The sequence below is a fragment of the Alosa pseudoharengus genome, unplaced genomic scaffold (genome assembly GCF_046254945.1).
Source record: "Alosa pseudoharengus isolate Yale_2024_CS ecotype anadromous, Long Island Sound unplaced genomic scaffold, YU_APseudo_1.1 YU_APseudo_1.1_scf_18, whole genome shotgun sequence".
NCBI classification, from domain to species: domain Eukaryota; kingdom Metazoa; phylum Chordata; class Actinopteri; order Clupeiformes; family Clupeidae; genus Alosa; species Alosa pseudoharengus.
In genome coordinates, this window is record NW_027468650.1 from 25,837,637 (window position 1) to 25,851,529 (window position 13,893).

General features: G+C 40.2%; 1 long non-coding RNA gene across 2 annotated transcripts; it reads right to left on the minus strand.

The window, feature by feature from the left end:
* Positions 1–227: 227 nt before the first annotated feature.
* On the minus strand, positions 228–3,338 carry LOC143131725 (uncharacterized). 2 transcript variants are annotated; one of them, XR_012988194.1, is made up of 5 exons: positions 3,289–3,338; positions 2,834–2,914; positions 2,394–2,522; positions 1,229–1,284; positions 228–1,023 (listed from the first exon to the last, which is right to left on the minus strand). It is a non-coding gene; the product is annotated as an uncharacterized LOC143131725 (long non-coding RNA). The 2 variants fall into 2 exon arrangements; XR_012988193.1 differs by lacking the exon at positions 3,289–3,338 and having other exon boundaries at positions 2,834–3,115.
* Positions 3,339–13,893: the final 10,555 nt, after the last annotated feature.

Below are 13,893 nucleotides of genomic sequence, written 5' to 3' on the forward strand. Positions count from 1 at the left end.
TAAACTACTTCGGTGCCTCAGGCCCTTTGCATAAACAATTGAAGTCACCCTTAATGTGTATTGCATGTATCAGAGCTAATTCATCCTGGGCCGAAGTTCGTCGATATGGGGCCCGCGTAGAGCTCTCACACCTGGGCCCCCCATGGGTATGATACGCCACTGAGGCTGGAGGTTGGTTTCTCAAAATGCAGCAAAATCTTTTTACTTTTCCTCAAAACATGAGCAGTTGTATATTACAGACAAAGAGCATTCTTACATTAACAACACAGAAACACTCAGAGTAGGGAAAGGCAACTTCTGAGCCCCTGTACAATATTCAGCCCTCGATGAAGCAGATAGAACTGCCAGAGCTAGGCGTTATTATTTTTTATGCCAGTGCTAGACTGACCTTTCAAAATGATAATCTCTCACTTAACATGATAATCAATCACTTGATTGATGCATATATGGCATTCATATTCGCTTTAGCAAATTAAATAACATCAAAAGGCACATTTCATCAAAACATTTGTCAATATTCATCCACAATATAGCATGCATGTAACTTTATCTTTCAGTCTAATGGTGGTCTTGTTATAAACCAGGCTGATCTGAGACAATTTGCAAAGCATGATATAAACATCAATATACTGTACATTCTAAGCAGTTAAGCATTTTATGACTAGACATGGGGGAATGATTATATTTGTAAGCATTCATGAAAATCATTTGGAAATTGAAATGTACACCTTTTTAGGAAAAGTCGGATCAGCCATTTCAGCTGATCAGCTGATCAGCCATTTACCAGTTAATGTGTTTAATTCGGGCCCCATGTTCATGGTAGGGTTGATCGACAGGAAACTGTTGCATTGTATTAAAACCAGACATGAACTTAGTGAACTGGGAAGTGAGACTGCTGTTGAGCATTGCACTCTAATGCAGACCCCAGCCGGCTGTCTACTGAACATGTGCTGGGTCTTGGCATCTGATGTCTGTGTCGCTTGGCAAAAAGTTCACTGTTGTGTAGATCTTGATTTCTCCTTCCTAAAGTAGACATGATGAGCGAAACTTATTAATGAGATCAATGTTGGGGATCATTAACATTATTTTTTCCCCCAGCATCATGGCATTATGTAATAATGAATACTACTAAGTGAGAAAGAGAGTGTGAGACAGAGAGAGAAATTGAGAAAGAGAGAAAAAGAGAGGGTAGAGAGTGAACCTGCAGGAAGGAGCAGAGTCAGACTACCTCTATTGTCCTTTGTGGCGTAATGTCCTGAACTCCAACAACTTCTTTGTTTGACTCTGTAAATTATGAAAGAAATGTATGTATGTGCACTGAAACAATATTTGTCGATTCAACTCAATTTAAATGCGGGATGTTTTCAATGGAAATGTTAAGTTTTTACTAGAAGCAATCAACCACATATCACACACCCCACAGTCCCACAGCACTTTTTCCAGGTCTCGTAATAGTTTCTTTCAGTCAGTTTCAAGTTGCACAAATAAACAGCAGTGTGTGTGTGTGTGTGTGTGTGTGTGTGTGTGTGTTTATTTAAATAACACTTGCCTGATGGATGCTACTATCTGCTACTATACCTCTGCGTCAACGTTACTTCCGTGAAAAGCCCGTAAAAGTCCTGGCAGGAAGTGATTACATCAACGTTTTTTGGGTATGTCCAGTTTTTAATATTTTTTTTCCGAAGTGTTTACAACTTAGTGTTAACTAATAATTGGTAATAACTGGTACTACAAACAAAATATTAGTGCATTCCTGGATCTACATTCTTATGCATGCTTCCTGCCAGGACTTTTACGGGCTTTTCCCAAATCACAGAAGTAACGTTGACGCAGCGGTATAGTAGCAGATAGTAGCATCCATCAGGCAAGTGTTATTTAAATAAACCCCTGGTGTATTTACAAACTTTTCAATGCCTCGTTTTATGAGTAAAGAACATAGTTGTACTACTGTAGAAGTTTAGTACCATTCAGGGCATTATTAGTGGGGTAATTTACGAGATAAAAGTTGGTACCATTACGACTGCAGAAACTCATTCGTTTCTGACAGCGCTACTCGACCAGGGTTCGACCAAGGGAAAACAGGTTCTGGGAGGGTGTTTGGCTCGGGGTCATGGTGCAAAGGACCCTAGGGTGAAATTACTCCGAACCATCGCTTTAAGATCACAATAATCTAATTAATATGATGTTGTAAATGCAGTTGCTTTTAATCCCATAACCTTACAAATTTCACAATAACTTGATATTAGTATTATTAATAAATAGTATATTATTTTTTAATATGAATCATTCTTTGTTGGATTCTGTTACAGTTTAAGTTACCATTGTTTGTTTTTAATGAACAATGTGTACACGTGATGATACAAGACTAGAATATCATGCAAAAGCAAGCTTACTTGTCTTTTTGCTGAGAATGAGCACACAAGCAGATGATGTAACAACAGAGAGTAGAGCACTTATCGGGCACAAAATGGCCAACAACGTCCACACAGTCTGACAGTCTGGAGGTGGAGGTTTGGACGGCTCTGTTGATGGAAGGGATAGCAAGTCAGGTAGTATCTTGTAGTAAGCACAGTGCAACACAGGTATCTACATGTGCACTTTCAGACTTTTGTAGGATAATATACTCATGCTGCTCACTGTGAACCTGTTCTTTTTATTTTGGTGTATGAGATTATAAAATTCATCACACACACACAACATTCACATAATTTTGTGGGCCCAAAAAGTCACTGTGAATTCATGAATATCTTGTGATAATCAGTTTTGCTTAGAAATCTCCATAGTTGAAATGTTTTCATGGCATTTATTACACGGGTTTGGTTATATTTCTTACCTTTAAAAGTCACCCTGGTAAAAAATGTCCCATGCTCCTCATGTGTTTTCCTTCTTTTCCAGATAGAGCCACAGTAAACCCCTAGATCATATTTAGTGATGTTCTCAATCACTAGATCATAGGTATTATTCAGTGGGTTCATAATCAAACTTAGATGAGAAGGATAGTTTTTGGTCATTGAAGAAAGACTAAGTGGAGGCTGGTTAACATGAGAATAGTGTCTGCTCCAGACAATGAATGATAGCTGACTATCATCACCATCGTACATTCTGCAGTCACAGAAAAGAGTGATTCTCTCCCCTGGTCTGACTTTTTTTTCCCACTCCTATTCCACCAATGCTCTTTTGACTGACATGGAAAACGCCTGAGATATATAAACAATTATGTAAAGACTAGAAAACAAGTGCAAACTAAAATAAAGTATGTCATTACAGATTTGAGGAAAATATACTTACAAAAGATTGTGATGAAGGTGAAAGATGACACAGTCATGTTGACATGAAATGATTAAGATCAAAGTGGTGAAGTTCATGTATTTGGACTTCCTCCTCTCAGTGCAGTGAAGGACAAGAAATATTCTGATTGGTCTAGGACACACAATGCACTTTCGCACTTCCTGGAAGGCTTTTCAGCCAGCACAAACATTTCTGATTGACCATCACCGATTTGTTGTTTTTGCGTACCTGTTTACATGTACCTGGTTGGGTGTTACACCTAGTGAATGAGCATGTTAAAATGCTGAAGGATTTATGTGTGTGTCGAAGTTGAATAAAGAGTTGCACAGTTGGGCAAAAATAATAATATGTGTAGTGTCATGAAAAGAAAATGCCATTGCTGATGCTCCACAAGAAATAAATGTACTGGCTGAAACAGGTTTCCATGAGATATAGTCCATTGTGTTCCAAATAGCTCTAACAGAGATAATAAAAGTCTGTTCATCAGTTGCTCTACATTAGTGGTCACCCTGTGGGCCAAAACCGTTTCAGTGAATGGCAGTGTAATTGAATGATAAAGATATACTGCTGTTAATGGTAATCCGATCATACAAAAATCCTATCATTCAAGCATATTTCACATTACATTTTCAAACAATATCAAGTAAGCAACAGTTCTTATGAACTGAATATTTAAAAAAAGTTATAGCCTGTAAGTGAAATGCCTTTTAGTTAAACAAGGTGAAGAAAAGCGTCAGGTAAATGCATAAATAAATAAATGTCCACATAAGGTAGGCTGTACATATCAAAGAAGACTCTTGAGACACACGCAAAGAAAAGTTTAGTACGATAAATGTATGGTCTTTGTTAGAAAACCTGACCAAGGGAGGTTTTAATTCAACATTCCTCCTGGAAAGTATCGGATAATGATATAAGATTTGATAATGGATTTGATAATGATATAAGACAGGTCAGGTATAAAGAAAAAATTGAGTCCTGAAAGAAGACTAGTATGCTTATTCCAGAAACAATATATACAACCTGTACATTTTGACTCAGCTGCATCTAAATCCAGTATTTGCAATAGGTTACAGTACATGTAAAATTGTTTTTCTTTGTACGTGAATATGCAATGACAATAAAATTGAATCTAGTTTAATAGTAATTTGTCAGAGACCTGGCCTGGCATTGTTACAGCATTTATGTCGACAACAATAGGAATAAATCAAGTTTACAGATGAACAGAGGAACGACAATCAAAATTCATAGCATGACAACAACCTGTCACACAAAGGAATCGGTTTTAATAACCATATAGGCTTATTCTATATAATATTATAGCCATGTAAAATTGTGTTTATTGCTTGATTTGCAAAAACATTCTTTGTTTAATTTGAGGCTTTCATGACACATCTACAATTATGATTGTGGGGGTGTGTTGCTCACAGTAAGAGCAGCTTTGGAACATTTGGCATGTGATGTGTGAAATGTGGTGAGCTTGCAACTGGAGGTGTGTACTGTATGCACTCACTGTAGGCGCAGCTTTCAGAACATGTGTCTCGTGAGGTGTGATATATGGCAAGCTTGCCACTGTGGGTGTGAGTTACTGCTGTTCTTTGTTTGTCTCTATAACTATAAACTGACCATAAGACCACAAACCATGCACAGAGCATTTTGCAGTGAAAATGTTCCACCTCTTAAAATCCTGTGCAGGTAGCAGTCACTGCACGCATAGGACAAAGTAGTTTAAGCACCAGTTTTGCTCACTTAATTTATATGTGTTGATTTTATTCACAAGTTGCTATCTCTCTTTTTGCTGAGTATTTTTGAGTGGGTGAAGAATTACGGCCCTGTCAAATCTTCTTCCATTCTTCAGAAGACTGTCTGTCTGGAGTTACTCATTCAGACATGTAGCTCGGGTCAGGAAATGATCTGTGTGATCTTCATTCTCACCTCTTTGGCATGACTGGCTTGGGTGCAGTGAGTTCAAAATGAATGGACTTGTACAGGGCTTATGATAACAAAACATTCATTATTAGTAATTCTCAATATTTCTTCAGAGAAATGTCTGATTTAATTTGAAATAAAATACATCCATGACTATTTTTTAGCAAAATTACTAAAATGTCAGAGTTCAGCCAAGTCTCAAGACATACACACAGACACACACACTTGCGCACATACATGCATACACAGATGCATATACACTGCAGTGGAGTTGTGAAAATTGTCCAAATCATTAATGCTGAAAAGTACAGGGCTTGATTTTTTTAAACCTTACATTGTTTTTTTCTAAGAATTTAAGTACATACATTTTTACAGTTTCACGCAAGTCATCTGTAAGGATCTGTTCCTGTTTTGTTCTCCCAAAGTGTTTTTGTATTCCATTGTGCCTCCTTTGTTTACCTCCTGTGCCATGTGCTCCTGTGTTTACTTCCTGTGTCCTGTGTCATGTGCTTTCTGTTCCCGATTTTCCCTGTCTCCGCCCCTCACCTTTCCCTGATTATTAGTCCTGTTAATCCCTTGTTGTGTTCACCTGTCTCGTTTTACCTTGTGTAAGAGCCATAATGTATTTGAGATTTATAAATATCTGTTCAATTTAGTAATGATACAGTAATAATTTAGTCCTTCAGCAGTGACAATAATTCCATGTAGTCTTTGACCGTGACTACATGGAATTATTGTCACTGCAAGATCACTGAAGATAATTGTTTTGTAAAGTGACTATTTTTATTTCAGTAAATCTTTAAACTTTCAAGAAGTCTCGCGTCATTGATTTTAGTCTCTCAAGAATTAGGACAGCAAGAAAACCAAAGAAATCGCCCCTACACCTTGTCTTCCTTGTCCACCTTTGCCCTGTTAACCTTGTTACCCAGTGTATTTACCTAGCGTTCATTGGCTTCGGAAAAACCTTTTCCCAGTGAAAACATCATCATTCCGCGTCATTCACGTCACGTAATGTGTGAGTCAGAGGTCGGAAACTGGGGCTAGATTTTGCTAACAGAGTTAGATAGAGATAGATAGATAGATAGATCCCCAGGGGAAATTCACGGTCACAGTAGCATACAGACAACACACACACACATTCACTAACAGCAGAAAGTAATTAAAAGTATATAATATAAAAAACAGAACTAAGCAATAAGGACAGTAGAAGATAAATATATACTAAATACTAAATACTAAATATACTAAAATACAAATTATACTAAATAACACTTAATCTAAATAAATTCTAAATAAACAGTATCCACATAGTGGGTGATTAATCAATCAAGATGCGCTTGCAATGACTGAGGCAGGGACTGAGCCTGTGATTCTCTGTGCATAAGGTAAGGTAAGGTAAGGTGCTCTGTGTGAATGAGTGTCATGGTGATGGTGCAAATGAGTAAGTCAAACAGTGCAACAGTGCAAGAATAAAGTCTATATATCTATATGTAGTGGGTAGGGTGGTTGAGACGGGAAGCGCAGCTTGAAGGCCGTCCCATTAGGGGAGTTCGACTTGCGGCAGATCTGTGCAGATCTGACTTGATGTGATGCATGCTGGGAGTCTTAGCCTGCAGACAGATCTTGCAGTTGCCTTCCACGAGCTGCACGAGCTGAAACACGCCCTCATGACGTCAGTTCAAAGACGTGATAGGGCCATTTGGGAGGAATGTCCTCATGACGATTATGACTAGAGGCTCATGCTGCTTCCTTATGTTGGAATATGCGAAAATAAACAGAAATCGAAGGGATACCTTCTTATACGTGATTTCTGCAACAATGGTAGGCTAGCCTACTGAAAACGTTTGGATATTCTGTTATTTTCTGCTGTTGGCTAAATAGATAGACACACATATAGGGGAAACACTTGATATTGAATTTATGTGCTACAATGCAGGCCTGTTAACTGTATGACAACAGTGGTTTATTTAAACTACATCATAAGAATTTATTTCGTCAGTCATCATGCTCATTTTAATGAGTAAGAATGAAAGTTCTGCTGTGTTTATTGCAAACAACATTCCGCGATATCTCCCGCGAGTCACGTCAGGCAGACTGTAGCCTTTCTGTCCGGGATGAGCTGCCCTCTGTTGTAGCTCCTCCCGGCTAGGCTCTGAAGATCACGTTTACGTAGTAAGCCAGACCAAGTCAGACTCAGCCGAAGTCAAACAAGCCTATTGACGCTGATTATTTGGATCAGGTGGCACCAGTAGCGCTTCCTTTTAAATGTAGTGAGATGCGGACAGAAACAATAGAGAACAATAGTGCGGTGTGCGTTGAAGAGTGAGCTTTGTGGAATAAGCTGTGCAAACAGGAAAACGTGAGTCTTTTCAGAAGCTTACATCTATTGGTCTTTAACACTAAACTTGTTTCCATTGAGTAGCACTTAACACGGTTCATTGTTTGTTTGTAGCTCGGCCTGGTGTCTGTGCGTATGGTGACCAGTAAATGGTACACGCAGTTTCAAGTCTACTTTGTTCGCATAATAGCGAGTAGTGAATCCACACTGGTTTGCAGCAACGTAAGTTTACTTGCTCCCCTTTTCCTTCAGACGTAACACGTAGTGTTTATAGCTCTGACCGTTTCCTGTCTTGATATTAGGGGAGTTCGACTTGCGGCAGATCTGTGCAGATCTGACTTGATGTGATGCATGCTGGGTTGAACACAATAGGCTTGTTCGTCTTGATGAGTCTGGCTGAGTCTGACTTTCGTCTGGCTTTCTACGTAAACTTGATCTTCAGAGGCTAGCCGGGAGGAGCTACAACAGAGGGCAGCTCATCCCGGACAGAAAGGCTACAGTCTGCCTGACGTGACTCGCGGGAGACATCGCGGGAGATATCGCGGAATGTTGTTTGCAATAAACACAGCAGAACTTTCATTCTTACTCATTAAAATGAGCATGATGACTGACGAAATAAATTCTTATGATGTAGTTTAAATAAACCACTGTTGTCATACAGTTAACAGGCCTGCATTGTAGCACATAAATTCAATATCAAGTGTTTTCCCTATATGTGTGTCTATCTATTTAGCCAACAGCAGAAAATAACAGAATATCCAAACGTTTTCAGTAGGCTAGCCTACCATTGTTGCAGAAATCACGTATAAGAAGGTATCCCTTCGATTTCTGTTTATTTTCGCATATTCCAACATAAGGAAGCAGCATGAGCCTCTAGTCATAATCGTCATGAGGACATTCCTCCCAAATGGCCCTATCACGTCTTTGAACTGACGTCATGAGGGCGTGTTTCAGCTCGTGCAGCTCGTGGAAGGCAACTGCAAGATCTGTCTGCAGGCTAAGACTCCCGCGATATTTTAAGGCCATGTGACATGGTGTCACGGTGGTAAGTCCCTCCCCGGCTGACAGAAGTCGGACAGACTCAGCCGAAGTCAAACAAGCCTATTAGGAATTCCCAAGTTCACATTAAAACTGTTGGACATGAAAGGCCACATGGACTACAAACGAACTACAACGTGACGACAAAAGTGATGACGAGCCCCTAACTGGGCAACTCTGTTAGCAAAATCTAGCCCCAGTTTCCGACCTCTGACTCACGCATTACGTGACGTGAATGACGCGGAATGATGATGTTTTCACTCGGAGAAAGGTTTTTACGAAGCCCATGAACGCTAGGTAAGACTCCCGCAATATTTTAAGGCCATGTGACATGGTGTCACGGTGGTAAGTCCCTCCCCGGCTGACAGAAGTCAGACAGAATTTCTAACCAGCAAGCATTGCGTCCATCCCAGTATGCATTGTGTTCAACCCAGCATGCATCACATCAAGTCAGATCTGCACAGATCTGCCGCAAGACGAACTCGCCTAATGTGTGAGTCAGAGGTCGGAAACTGGGGCTAGTTTTTGCATGATGACTGACGAAATAAATTCTTATGATGTAGTTTAAATAAACCACTGTTGTCATACAGTTAACAGGCCTGCATTGTAGCACATAAATTCAATATCAAGTGTTTCCCCTATATGTGTGTCTATCTATTTAGCCAACAGCAGAAAATAACAGAATATCCAAACGTTTTCAGTAGGCTAGCCTACCATTGTTGCAGAAATCACGTATAAGAAGGTATCCCTTCGATTTCTGTTTATTTTCGCATATTCCAACATAAGGAAGCAGCATGAGCCTCCAGTCATAATCGTCATGAGGACATTCCTCCCAAATGGCCCTATCACGTCTTTGAACTGACGTCATGAGGGCGTGTTTCAGCTCGTGCAGCTCGTGGAAGGCAACTGCAAGATCTGTCTGCAGGCTAACCTAGCGTTCATGGGCTTCATAAAAACCTTAAGGCACTTTTAAGGCCATGTGACATGGTGTCACGGTGGTAAGTCCCTCCCCGGCTGACAGAAGTCGGACAGAATTTCTAACCAGTATGCATTGCGTCCATCCCAGTATGCATTGTGTTCAATCACATCAAGTCAGATCTGCACAGATCTGCCGCAAGTCGAACTCCCCTAATGTCTATGGGCAGAAGCAACGCTGATGCTGGCGAGAGTGTACACAGCTATTACCTAGCGTTCATGTGCTTCGGAAAAACCTTTCTCCGAGTAAAAACATCATCATTCCGCGTCATTCACGTCACTTAATGTGTGAGTCAGAGGTCGGAAACTGGGGCTAGATTTTGCTAACAGAGTTGCCCAGTTAGGGGCTCGTCATCACTTTTGTCGTCACGTTGTAGTTCGTTTGTAGTCCATGTGGCCTTTCATGTCCAACAGTTTTAATGTGAACTTGGGAATTTGCCCTTTTTATCACTTGAAAAGCTGCATATCTTTCTTTACCGAGCATCTTACACTATATTTTAAGCAAGTACAGTTGTTTGTTTAGGATTAGTGAGTGTATGTTTTAACCTTTGTTGTGGCATCCGTGTTTGTCACACATTCGATGGCAAAGCACTTGAACACTTGCTGTCGGAAAAACAAAGTAGCCATGGGGGCGGTCCTTGTCATTCCGAGGTGCTCTGAATGCACCATTAGTCATCCACACTGGTATAACTTCATTGGCTCGTCCTAATTCATCTTGGCTGGTCTTGAAAACGTAAGTTCATTCAACTACTTTTACGTAGCTAGTCTTTCAATTGGAGATCTAGTCCTGATTTAGTTTTAATTACTACTACATTTAGTAATAGGAAGTAGTGCCGCAGTTTAAAAAGCGTAACAAGCTGACTGCAGCCATTTGAATAAGGTATTGGCCTTCATACAATTACAATTGGCGTTTATGCTACAATGCTACCAAACGTAGCATTACAAACCATTTATGCTTTTAATTACAGGAGGATTGCCTTCGTCTGTCCAACAAGCCACTGTTTTTCCTGGATTTAACTATTTCGTTTTATTTCAATTCATGTATGTATGTGCCTCGGAAATCTACCACATCTGTTGAATGTTTACTGGGAACGTAGGTGGGCCTAGGGTGAAGCCTGCTGGTGGTAACCTGTTCGCTTAAATGTTTTGTTTGTTTCTTTGTCTGTTTGTCTGGCAGTCATTGTAATACGTATTCGGCCTGGGAATTGTGCAATATTTCTTATGGGGACAGTGCTTCGTTTGCAGTGCTCACTAGTGTGAAGTGTGAAACGCCGTGTCTGTGTGTACGGCCCATTTGGTGTGAAGTGCCTCTTGCAGATTGGAGTGTTTTAGATTGTGTATGTGAAAAGTATTTATTAATGTATTGTACTTTATACACTGTAACTCATCTGGAAGACCTATTCATCCATTGTAATTTATTGTAGAATTTCATCCACTGTTGCCTATGTGGAACATTTGCTTGTCCTGATTGCCGATCAGTGTATTTATGGTGTCTGTCTAGTGTCTAATAAATGTATATTTTTTGATTACATCAGTTCCATTCCTCTTCCTTCATTGGACATAACCTGCCTAGATAGTTTGAGGGAGAGCTCTGTTTGGTGGCCTAGTTTAGCTATACAAATTGTGAGCTTGAGCACCCCCTGGGGGTCATATATATATATATATATATATATATATATATATATATATATAAAAAAATATTTTACTTTTTTATTTATAGGTATAAGTGTGGTCACAGTTCGGCTGTGGCATGGAGGGAGAGGTTGTGCATATGTGCCCAGTTAGGGGCTCGTCATCACTTTTGTCGTCACGTTGTAGTTCGTTTGTAGTCCATGTGGCCTTTCATGTCCAACAGTTTTAATGTGAACTTGGGAATTTGACGTTTTTGTCACTTGAAAGCTGCATATATTTCTTGAAGTGCCATGAATGTACCATCAGTCCTCATGTTCCCTCTGTACCTTTGTCGGTCTTTGTTTGTTGTCTCCATGCGGTTTAGTGTACGTTTCTGTGATTCTCCCAGTAAAGATTCCTAGATTCCTAATCATTCCAAGCTTGTCTTGCCTCGCTTCTGGGTTCGACCCTCTTCCCCAGCAGACCATGACATCATCATTGCCCTTGGACATTTTCAGCCGGTTAGAAATTAGACTAATTTAACATGAATTTTTCTTTTTAATTTTATTTTCTATTTTACTTTTTATTATTTGTTAATTTGTTTGTCTGTCTTGTATGTGTAGCAGGTACAAATATTGTTACTGTGCCTTTAAGAGGTTAGCTCACGTGAACGCGCAGGAAAAGGAACGAGCAGAGCTGTAGTAACGTGAATGAGTGATTACTGTTACCGGGCTGAACCAAAGTTAGAAAGTAAGTCGCAGTTAAGCCATATTTGGTGGATTTATAAGTCAGTATCACGTTAATATTGTTTACGTTTTATTTAGTAGTAAGGGCATCAAAGTTGAGGTGCATTTCATTTAAAAGTAAACATTTGCTACTAGAGGGAGTAAAGTAACATGGCGGCATATGTTGGGCTACACAGAAGACGGCTGGAAGAGCGTTGAGGTGTGAGCTGGAGACAAATGTTTCGTTTATGTCGTTTACTATAGTGTAGTGAAATGCGTTTATTTTGTTAGTTGTGTGGATTTTGGACGGGTGACTGCAGCATACAGGAGGTGTTGTTAGAGAAGCTAACCCCTTGCCTGTTCACCTAACGTTACACGAAGTGCCGCCATTTCGAGGTTGTGTTGCTGATGGCTAGTGAACCAAAGTCTGAGAAGATAGCCTGGGAAGGTTCCTGCCCTGCCATTTATCCGACATCCACATTGTGATCTCGCTGGTTGTGGGTAACTACCTCTTTACAACAATTACACTGACAAAACACGCACACACGCGCTCTTCAGCCTGAACAGAACTGAACTGAACTAAAAGCTGTGCTCATACTCACTCACTCACACACACGCCATTCACACTACGTTCGGAGAGAGACAAGACTGTTACTGATTCTCTCACACTTCCACACGGCGCCTGAACTGAACTGAACTGAAACGCGCCTATACATGGACAGCTGACGTAATTTACACTGACTGCGCACACACTATTCTGAATGTGAATGTTTTTCTTTTGATTGTCATTCTGCCTAAATTTGAGATTCTGTTTGGATCGAATGTATCATTACCCTGAGATTCATACTGGTTTTCACAGTTTGGTATTTTGAAGAAATGTGAATTTAATTGACTTATGAATCATATATGAAAGTCATTTGAAGTGGATGTCTGATCTGAAGGGAAAAGTGTTATAGAACAGTAAGTCCATTATCTGTGAGATTGTTAATTCATGTCAATCTAATGACAAAGGTGGATTGATGTTTTCTTGTTAAATGTTAAAAGATAGTTTTGTAAGCAAAACTTAAAGTTATCTAAAGGTCCTGTGTTTATCATTTAGTACCTTAGGCGGGAGTAATAAATATTATTTCCCTTAACTATTATAGTCATCTGTCTTTTGGGTTACTTACCTGGGGGTAGGGGCGTCCCACCTGATTCAGCTAGACTTGGATAGTGTAGGGGTGAGTGTATAGTACATCCAGCACATACTTTTCATACACCACAATCCCTTCAGGCAGCCACCGGACAGTCCTTACATCCTGAAGCCCACTTTAACCAGTCTATTAAGCCCACACTTAGTCTAGGCTGCTGAACAGGACACAACTCGCTCGTATATACACGAACATTGGGGCTACAGCTATTGGGTGTGGGGGACCTAGATCGATCCTGTCCCACTCAGAGCTCCCTAGGCTAAGCACTGTACTATCCCCTACAAGGCGGCGGCAATAACTCCGACTGCCACAAGTGGCGTCACGAACAGGATAGAATAAGCAAACTTTTCTTTTTTTTCAATATTTACTGCATTTTTGAACAGAAGCCATGGCAGAATTAGAGCAACTTCAGAAACAGTTTGAGGAGATGCAGGCGAGGTTCAATGACTAAGCTCAGGCACTGATGCAAGCTAGAAGCGAGCAAAGAGAAGCTCTGGAATTAGCTAAATCAGTCATAGATCAGCAGAAAGAAAAGCCCCCTGCAGCTACTGTGTATATTCCCCGGGACCGCAAGATTTCGGATTTCAGTGGTAAGCAAGGTGATGTGGATGTTGAAGAATGGATCTCATCGATGAAGTCTGCCCTTCAAATCATGAAGGTCCCTGTAGAAGACCAAGCAGAGTTCGTCAAGCAGCATCTTAAAGACGAAGCCAAACTCACAGTCAAGTATGTGGCAGAAGACAAAGGTAAGGATGCAGCGGGCATATTTGAAGCACTGCGTAAGACTTATGGCGACAAAGCA